Genomic DNA, 10,226 nt, shown 5'->3' on the forward strand with positions numbered 1-10,226 from the left:
ACATTCTCCACGAGCTTCCAGAGCATGATGGCAGCCTGATCTCTAGGAGGTGAGTGCATTCATGTGAGGAGCAGATGTCTGGCTTCTCAGGACTCCGCTGTCTGTAATGATCCATCTATAATTGGAAATGGGGGATACACACCAAATCCGACGCTCCTCTCCCATCGCAACTTATATCTGTTGTCTCAAACAATAGGCTGGAGAAGTAAGCCTCAGCAGAGAGAAAAACATTATTACACACACAGGAGTTAGATACAACCCACAGACATATATATTATAAAAATCATAAACACGTATTTACACCCAGGCACCCACATTTAGTTATATAAGCACCCCTGGGTCACGTAGAGTCTACAGACTCTAAACATGCTTTTAAAGGAGAGAGAGTTGATCAGTGTGATTAATATAAGTATATGCATTTTAAAACCTCTAGATTGAAAATGATGAATTATCGTAGCCACTGACTAAAGTCTTTATAATTCATAATGAGAAGCCAGGGGGCCAACAATCCCCCATTTTCTATGTAGATTTTAAAAGGGGGACCATTACTGAGATTTTTAAACACAAAAGCTTCTATTCATGTGTGTTCAGCAGGAGGGTGTTTTGAAAGCTGTATTTGGGGATTTTAAGGGTGATCTCTCTGTGTTGATGTCTACACAACTTTTTTTTTTTAACCGTACCTCTGTCACTGTAGAACGAAAAAGTCAGCTCACCACAGTGACCATTTCCAATATTCTCTGATCATTTTGCCCAATACATTTGGAAACTTAAACACCGTATGAACACCTCAGCCTGTACTATTTGTCGTTTTAAGGGTTGTTTGTGTGTATTTTCAACGGATTCCGTGCGCCATTCTTTTCTTGGTTGGAGTCTCCATTTTATGAAGTTTTTTTTCAGATGTTGGGAGCTACACAGGCACACATTCACACAATGTTAATTTCAAGCCTTCTTTGCAGAGGCATAGGACATTTTATATCTGCATCTGTTGTCTGTAACTTTTAACTGATTTTAATCATGGAGAGTCAAGAAATGGTCACTTGAACCTTTCGAAGATTCAAGCAGAATGTTCCTCAAAGAGACAGTGAAAAACATTTTAGGATGTGTACGTGTGTTTGGAGTGCATTTTTTCTTAGTAAGGTGATTTGTATAGTTTTGGTTTTTTTTAAGGAAAACATAAACAACAAGAACAAAGTTAACCAAATCTCGAAAATGGGTGCCTTTAAGGCACAGGATTTGCAAATTTCATCACGAAGTGAATACTCACCTTTTTCCCACCCCCTCTATTTTTCTACGCCCTTTCAGGGTGCGGAAGGATCCCCACGGCCAGAAGGGAAGTCCAGTGGAGGATCTCTCCCCCTGGGGCAGAAAATAAATGACAGGAGGGAATGAGGAGGGACCGGGGCAATTTGGGGTGGAAGTTATTAAACCTGGTAAGAGTTCATCTGCAAAGGGCGATTGTCTGTAAATCTCAAGGCTGCTGAGCGCTCCGTGCGGGAGCAGGGACGCACGCTCTTTGAGGAGAGGGCGCCGCACAACCGAGCTGGATATCGATTTGATAAAAACCAAGGAGACGCTTCATATAATCAGAATGAACAATTCCGCATATTTTTAATTTAATTTTTTAAAGGATAAGTCAAATGAAAGGAACACAAAGAAGGTGCTTCAGAAGGAACTTCAGAAATAAACCCTTTCTTCATTTCCGATTCTAATTTTTATGTTTTGCCTTTCCCTCCTTCCTTTCTTCCCCCCCGTCCTGTTTTCCTTCCTTTCTTCTTTCTCTCTACTTTAAATATTAACAGCTTAAATCATACAAGATCTATACAGATTTTCCGCTGGGAGCATGAGCAAAGATTTTCCTCTTTGCCCTCCAGAGCTGATTTGGACATGGAAAGACATTCTTTCTAATTTTATTGTGTGGTAGGACTTGAAACTGGTTTTACCTTCCGTTTTCATCCTTCCCAGAACTAAAATCAGTCCCAGATCAATATTTTGCAAGATAAATATTACAGACTTGGAAATTCAGATTCTCTAGACACAAATTTATTAATGGGAATAATTGTCTTCTCCCTTTCAAATCCATAACTCCATTATCTTTTTTATCTGAAGACAATTCCAACCCCAGTAAAATGCATTTGGAAAAAAATCTTAAATTTTTTTCTCTAAATGCTTTTAACAACTTTTCTATCTCTTTCGGGTATATCTTGGATTAGTCTAAAATAAACTCTAAACCTTAACAAAACAAAAAAGCCAAGGGGGATAATTTTGTATATAAAACTATTTAAAAATATATAATATGTTTTTAGTATAACTATTTTATAGCCTTATATATGTATAATTTCAAATTTTGCACATGTAATTTTATTCTAATATTATGTATTTTTAAAATTAGAAACGTCTTCAAGTATTTGGTTAAAATTTATATAAAATTTTTAAGAAAACTGAAAATAAATTTGGTTTTATTAAGAATGAAGCATAAATTTAAAAAATATATACAAACATACACATATATAAGCGAGATACTTAAGGAAATACTTAACGATACTTAAAACCCAAGTCAATTTTTCAACGTGGGCATTATTAAAAAAATCCTAGAAATTGCAAGGAAAATCTTTCCTAGGGAGCCTTCCTTGAGTCATTGAGCGGGCAACAGCGCCCTCTGTCGGGATTTTGTATAAGCAAATCCCACTGCCGCTCGATTTTTTTTTCCAGCGATTTCTCTCGGTTCTTGAAAACCCTGTGATTGCTAACAGCCTTTAAAATTTCAATTTTTATTTTTAGAAACAATTTTTAGAAACAATTGTTTCAGCATCTAAAAAGTTCAAACGCCTCAAAAAATATACAAATGAAAGCTCAGTCTGTACTGAGAAAATTTTCCTAACTTGAGCCGGCTTCTCTTGTTCTTCACTTTCTGCCACATTTCGCTTTAACCTCCAATCCTGGGATGTAGGAAAAGATTCCCGCAAGGACTCAATAAATGCAAACGCATAGCGAAAACAAACTCTGGTTTGGAAGGGAAGTTAAACGAGTAAAAGTAGGATTTTCATCATCATTTCGTCTTGCCTTGTGCCCACATTTCTTTTTCAGAGCACGCACGTGCTCGCCTAGGTAGAAGCGCGCAGGAGACATCCCAGATCGTTATATTCGTATTTTCCCCTTACACTTATATTTATTTCCGCTTATAACAGCAAAAAGGAGAGTTAATAATACCCTCCATTCCTCAGCCTCAGATGGGGAACATTTTCTCGTAAATGTTGGAGCCGCTATCAATCAAAAGAGAAGCCACCTAGCATGGAGCCCTCTGCTGGCGGTTTTCGGAGTCGGTTTATAACTTTTTAAAAAAAATGTTACCGAAAAATATCATTACATTAAATCAGGGTCAACTGTTAGCACTCTCATGTCTCGTTTCTTCTTTCTTTTAAAAATCTAATTATGAATGATCTAAATTTCTCAGACTTCCTTCCTTCTTCTCTTCCTCAAGCTTGGCACCTATGATTGAAAGCTTCAGAAGCTATCTCCCTTTGCTGCCCGATGGACTACCTTTTTTTTCACATTATAGGGTCCGCCTGGGTTTCTCTTTTCCATCTTCCCCAAACACAAAAACAATAAAATGGGAAAAGACAGGACTAAGGATTATTGTGTCAAGTCAGGACTCTGACCCTTCTCGTTCTGGGTGATGGGGCAAGCTATATAAAAGCCTGAAGTTCAATACGCTGAGCTATGAAATGGGAATGCTTGTGAGAACTCATTCAAATAACACGTGTGAAGGGATATATTCGCTACCGTCTCTTTGTAAAACGATTTAATTTCTCATCATTGACTCAAGATACGGAGCTGGGCCTCAGGAAAGTGAAGGTTACCATCAGCCAGGGACTTGCATAAGCTCGTTTAGAAAGTGGAGGTGGGAATCCCAACTTAGACTATGTACTCAGTGTGTACCCCACGGCACCATCATGCTGTCTTCTTTCCTTCCAAAATTAAGACGACAGTATTTTTGGACTATTAAGTTTTTCCAGAGTTATTTTTGTCCTGGATTTATAAGCAGGCAAATGAAGAGAGAAAAGGGAGCCTTGACTTACTTTGACACACCCGGGTACCACCCCTGCCTCTTACCCATCAGAAGCATCATTGTCCACCGAGTTAATAAGACATGACAGCTGCACTTTTTATTGTGACAGTCTGACTCTATTTTTCTACCATGTTTCTGTCTTGAAGCTTTCTTATGATCATATTTTTTGGTAATCTCAATGATGTATTCGGAACATCACTTTGGAAAAATTACTATCAAATGTGTGAAACAATTCAAGGACCTGCCCTTGGATCATAGGGCTTTGCTGCCACATGGGTTTCAGTGATGTGCCTATGAGGAAACAACATAGCAGAGACTAATGTTTGCATAAGAGTGTTTTAAAAGAATTCAATGAGAGTGGAATTATCTCTAGATCGATGCTTCATGATTACACAGATTGAGGCAAACATTGAAAAGGAAATAACATTTCTTACTTTAACCATAATATTTAATCAATGGTACATCTGTGAATTTGCAAAGTGATATTTAGTTGAAATCGCTTGTGGGAATGAAAAGCACTGTGACTGTGGAAACTCCTGCTTTCTCTCACACTTTAGAGGAGCAGCAGGAATTTTATTATATATTTTAGATTTTCTGAAGTCCTTAGGCTTTTCTGCTTAATTGTGAGGGTATGAAGTTGCCAAGGGGACAGTTTTCAAATTTCTATTTCCTGGCAACAAAGAGGTTAAGGAACCAAAGATGGAGGGTTGCAGTAAATGATGCAAACAGCCATAGGACAATTGTTTCCAATACCAATGGGTATTTCACATACAAAATGTGAGAGATGCGTGTCTTCCCTGGCGTGACTAATGCGGAGGACAGGTATTTCCATCATTGTGGACATTTCCCATATTATTGCTTTAAGAAGGAGCCATCTCAAAGGGTGAGAACACTAAACAATTTGGTTTCAAAATGCAACCAACAGACCAATACATATCTGTGAGGAAAAATTTGCAAATAAAGATGTGGAAAGATGCAGAGCAGAAATATAACCTTTAAAGCATGAATAAACACACGCAATGTAGAACATTAGAGCTGAAGTGTCTCTTAAGTACAAGGGACATTTAGGAGAAATTAGCATCATATTGGAACCACTTCCTAAAATTCACGTTTATGCATCTTCATGAAAATAGAAAATGATATTCATTTTATGACTCTTTATTTCTTTGGCGTAAGATGATCCTTTCGCTTACCAGCTACGTCACCTTAGGCAAGCCCTTTGACCTTTCCAGGTCTCAGTTTTCTCATCTGTAAAATGAGGTGAATTTACTGGGTGATAGACAAATTTCTTCCTTAGAAATAGACTTTATGAGATTTATGAAAGCATCCAATAGCAAATAATGAAAAGTTTAAAATGAAAGTGTTCCTTTCTGAACATGTTGCAGCAGACTCTCAGCTCTCTGGGGCCCTCTGGGGGAGAGTTTAGAAGAACTGACCCCGACATTTTGATAAATACTAATTATGCATACACAAAATTTTTTTTTAGGAATGTCATCTTAGAAGAAAGCAAGCAAAGAAAGGATAAGAATACAGCTTGAGGGAAGAGGATATCGTTCTACTAGTTAGTACCTATAAGGCACTTTGAAAGAGTTCAAGCATCTAAGTCCAGAGGAATGACATCCTAATGCACTAAAAGTGTTTGGCGTTTTGATCTTGAAGTTATGGTAAGTAACCTTTGATTAAGTACGCAAAAGGGAAGCAATGTCTAACAGCAGAGGCTGGAAAACACTTCAGCTTTCAGAAAGAGGAGAAAAGATGGGTACTAAAAGCTACAAAGGGGATTCATGCTATTGTTTCTCCAGAAAAATGATAGTTCAGGTGTTCAAAGTGCAGTTAGTCATGCATTCCGGAAGGGAAAGAGGACATCCCTAGGAACCAGCCTGGATTCGGGAAGAACAGATCATTCTATGTTCTCATTTCCTTTTGTTATAGATTTACTAGACTGAATATTGAGGACATAATGTATCTGGAGCTCACAGAGACATTTCAAAAATTTCTCATTAGCAACCCAGGCTGGGCTGAGTGATGCCATGGTATCTGGAGGCAGTCCGCCTTTTGAGTAAGGACATGAGCTTTGGAGTGGAACAGATGTGTGTGAATTCCAGATCTGCCACTTACTGTCTTGGATATTAGGAAAATCACTTAACCTCCCTGAGTCTCAATTTCCTTATATGAATCGTTTGAAACATATTTCCATATATGAGACATACTCGTTATATGAAATGTGTACATAGCAATAACCATTGCATGGGGGGGTCAGGATGGTTAAATGAGATCATGCATATAAAATGCCTATCATGGCCTCCAGCATAGGAAACCACTCAGTACATTGTATCTACTGTTGCCATCACAGATTGCAGCTATTTGAATAATTCTCTCCCAAAGACGTTGATGGATTAATGAAAACCAACTTGAGGCAATCGCTTTAATAGTTTGCCACAGGACTTTGTCTTTAGTTTTATTCTTTCTAATATATATACATATTTTTTTGTGAGGAAGATCGGCCCTGAGCTAACATCTGCCAATCCTCCTCTTTTTTTGCTGAGGAAGACTGGCCCTGGGCTGACATCCATGCCCATCTTCCTCTACTTTATATGGGACGCCACCACAGCATGGCTTGACAAGCAGTGTGTCGGTGCGCGCCCGGGATGCGAACCTGTGAACCCCGGGCTGCTGCAGTGGAGCGCATGCACTTAACCGCTTGCGCCACCAGGCCGGCCCCTCTTTCTAATATTTAAAAAAAAAATTGGTGACTCAGAAGAAGAATTAGAAGACATGTTCATTATTTTTCAGGTGCTAAACATTGGGAAGATAGTGCGTTGGATTACAGGATGAGGTTTCAAAAATATTTTGACAGGCTAATACTCTGGAACAAATCCCAAAAGCTATAATTTAGCAAAGATAAAAGTAACAAAAACATAAGTGTGAATGGCAGGATCAGAGACTGACAGAGGCAGCCACGAAGATACCTACAGTTTTCCACTGCTCAGGGCCTTATGGTTTCTGGAACACGATAACTACAACAGCATCGTACCCAACGCCTTATTGAGACTGATAACACAGTGAGTGAGTGAAATCCCAGGTTGCATTAGTAGAGATGTTGTTCAGGTCCAGAGAAGTTGCAATCCTACAGTCCTCTACACTGGTCAACCTACATTTCAGGCATTGTGTTCAATTGGGGTGGCCTGCTTTAAGACTGTCATTGATAAACCAAAAGTTCTCTAAGAGAAAGCAACCAGATTAAAGAAAGTCCTGGAAGCCATGTCAAGGGAGAAAGAGTTGGGAAAACTGGGATAGTCATCCTAGAACTGTATCTTCCAATATTTGGGGTTGGTTTGGGGGAAGAAGTCGTAGACTGAGGAAGAAGTGGGCGTCTGTCTTGTTCATTGCTATATTGCCAGCATTTAGCAAAGGGGCTGGCCCAAATGTGCTCAAAACATTTTAGGTGAAATAATTCTCTTTCCCTATAGAGATACAGGATAGAGATCAATAGAGGGATGTTACCAGGAGGCCGATTTAACTCAGTATGAGAAAAAATTTTTCTAAAAATTTGAGGTACCGGACAAGGTAGCTTTGATTGTGGTGAACTCACAGTCCCTGCAGGACGCAAGCAGAGCCTGGACGACCTCTGTCAGGGATGGGGTAGCGCTGGGCGAGAGGTCCCTTACAAAGACAAGATGTTGTGATTCTTTTCCACTTGCTCAGCTTGATATTGCATCGTGAGTTTAGCAGATTAATAATGGTAAAGGACTGGCATTGAGAGATATTGGTGGAAGATTCCATTATTTCTGCATCTGTATAAGTACTATCTGATTGGGGAATTGTACACATTTACTGAGCCCATTTTTCCATGTACTGCGTATGTTATCTGATTTCTATTAGTAGAAATAACATCACAGTAATTAGACTCAATAGCCTTATTGGACTGTTGGTCTCTGATTGTTTTGCTTCTGTCATTATCACTTTTTTCCATATTTAATAGGATTTCTGTGGGTGGCTTTATAGAATGAAAAAAAGGAAATTTATTTATTTAGGGTATGGATGAAGGGCCTTTTAGGCTTTCATTTGCAATCATTTTTGAGGGACATTTGTTTGATCCCTAAGAGAAATAAATCCTTTGCTGAAGATTTATTCAATGATCATACTCAAAGCCAGACTTTCTTTGAGCAAGTTTCAAAAATTTTCAAGCTCTTAGAGCTTTGTTGCTCTAAACAACGAATAGGGACTTTTATTTCTGTTTTCTTTTTGGTATAAACAAATCTTTTTGCTTTCCACACTACAGTAATACTGTGTCATTTTAACTCAGAGAGAGGTATACTAAATAAATAAATAATTTTCAAATGGCAGCAACAACAAAAGTCTTCAGGCAATTTAATAAGCACACAACTAAAAGAAAAGCAGTCCTTTCCAAATCTTTCCTTAATTGCAGAGGAATGTGAAGATTCTTTATAAAAATTTCACTATTATTTATAAAGAATTTATGAAGTATGTTCTTTTCCCACTGTATTGTAAAATAGTTTTAACTTCACCATCATGACCTGTAGAAAGAGTGAAAAAATGTTTTAAGACCCAACTAAGCATGGGCAGTCAGTTTTTAATCCTTTCTCTCACCAGTTTCCTTCAGAATTTTGGTCAATACGTGAGTTTTCGGCATGAAAACTTATCTGAAAGCTTCCGGCAAATTGAAATAGGAACTTGAGTGAGCTCATATTCGCAGTTTCTGAAGCCATCTGATGCTTTTGGGGGGACGATTCTTTCAATAAATATTTATTAAATACCTATTTTTTGCAACGCATTATGCAGATATAAAGATAAATCAGAGAAGGAAATTGCTCAGAAAGATTCTGCTGTCTTAGTAAAGGAAATGAAACTTTATAGGATGAGAAGTTTGTGATCTTGACTAGGAACTACATTAAGGGGTATTTTAGTCTCTAAGTTAAAGCCTTCAGTAACTTATCACAATCTATCTAGGATTTAGATGCCCTAGTTCTGACAAATTTTACTTTTTTGCTTAGGAGTTTCATTTTATTTTAAATAAAAATCATGATTAGTGATTAGTAAATATCATGCATATGTGTGTATGTGTGTGTGTGGGAGGGTCTATTTGTTCTCTATTAGGCTCTAAGATTCCAGACTCTTCATTGCTTAATAGGAGAAGCTGTTCCATATTCTGCCAGTGGTGACTTTGCCCCATGAAGTCTCACCCTGAGCGCTCCCAGGTCTTGATTTATGTGCTCACTGGTGGAAGCCTATCTTCAGGGCCACATCTCTTATCACCTTTGCTGCTTTTGGCCCTTGGCCCAAGGAGAGCAAAGAGCATTGGATTGTGAACCAATGAGCAGGCTGGTCTTGGCCTGGACACCAAGGTACTGTCCGGCCTTGGCTGGTCTTTCTACCTCCCTGGGTCTCAGAATCCAGAAGTGGGATTCTGTGACTGAGTGTGCCTGCATGTTGACTGACAGCTCTTCTAAGCTCTCTTTCCGTGGAAATACAGCTCAGGGAGACATCTGGATCAGGCAGCAACAAGTCAGTTACCCAGAGATGCTAGAAAGGTTCTGTTCCAGGACTTACAGCTTTACCTGTCAGAAACTTTTCTGATTTCACAAATCTGTAATGCAAGTCTGACCATGATTTATTCTTAACCTCATATCTTGGGGCAGTGGCTCTTTTTCATCAGTTAGCTTGATGTTATTTTTACAAATACTTTTCATTTCAGTTCTAGTTGTGGGGACAGTACTATAAACACAGTTTCAGAGAATGTGATGATGTTGGCTGCAAAGTGACATTTTACCCAAGTGATTCAAAAGACAAAAAAGACTTTGGCTACAAGGAGAAACCAGAGGTCTAAGGCCTTCCAAGTCATGTTAGACCTGGAGGGAATCAGCATAACAGCTCTAGGCTTTTGACGTCAGACTGTTTCAAAATTTTTCTCCAAACATTATTTGGTGAGTTAAATTATTGTTTCTAGCCAACATTTATTTTTTTCCTTCAATAGAAGAAGGGAGCCATTATTTTTGGAATGATTATTATATTAATAAATTCTAGTGCCACTTACTTACATTTGAGAATGAATGCAGGTGTTCCTAGGTGAAATGGTCCCATTATAGACACATCAATTAAATTAGTATTTGTGGACTTAACTGGGCAAAAAGACTTCAAG

Source organism: Diceros bicornis, chromosome 14, assembly GCF_020826845.1.
Source record: "Diceros bicornis minor isolate mBicDic1 chromosome 14, mDicBic1.mat.cur, whole genome shotgun sequence".
In the NCBI taxonomy this organism is placed as follows: domain Eukaryota; kingdom Metazoa; phylum Chordata; class Mammalia; order Perissodactyla; family Rhinocerotidae; genus Diceros; species Diceros bicornis.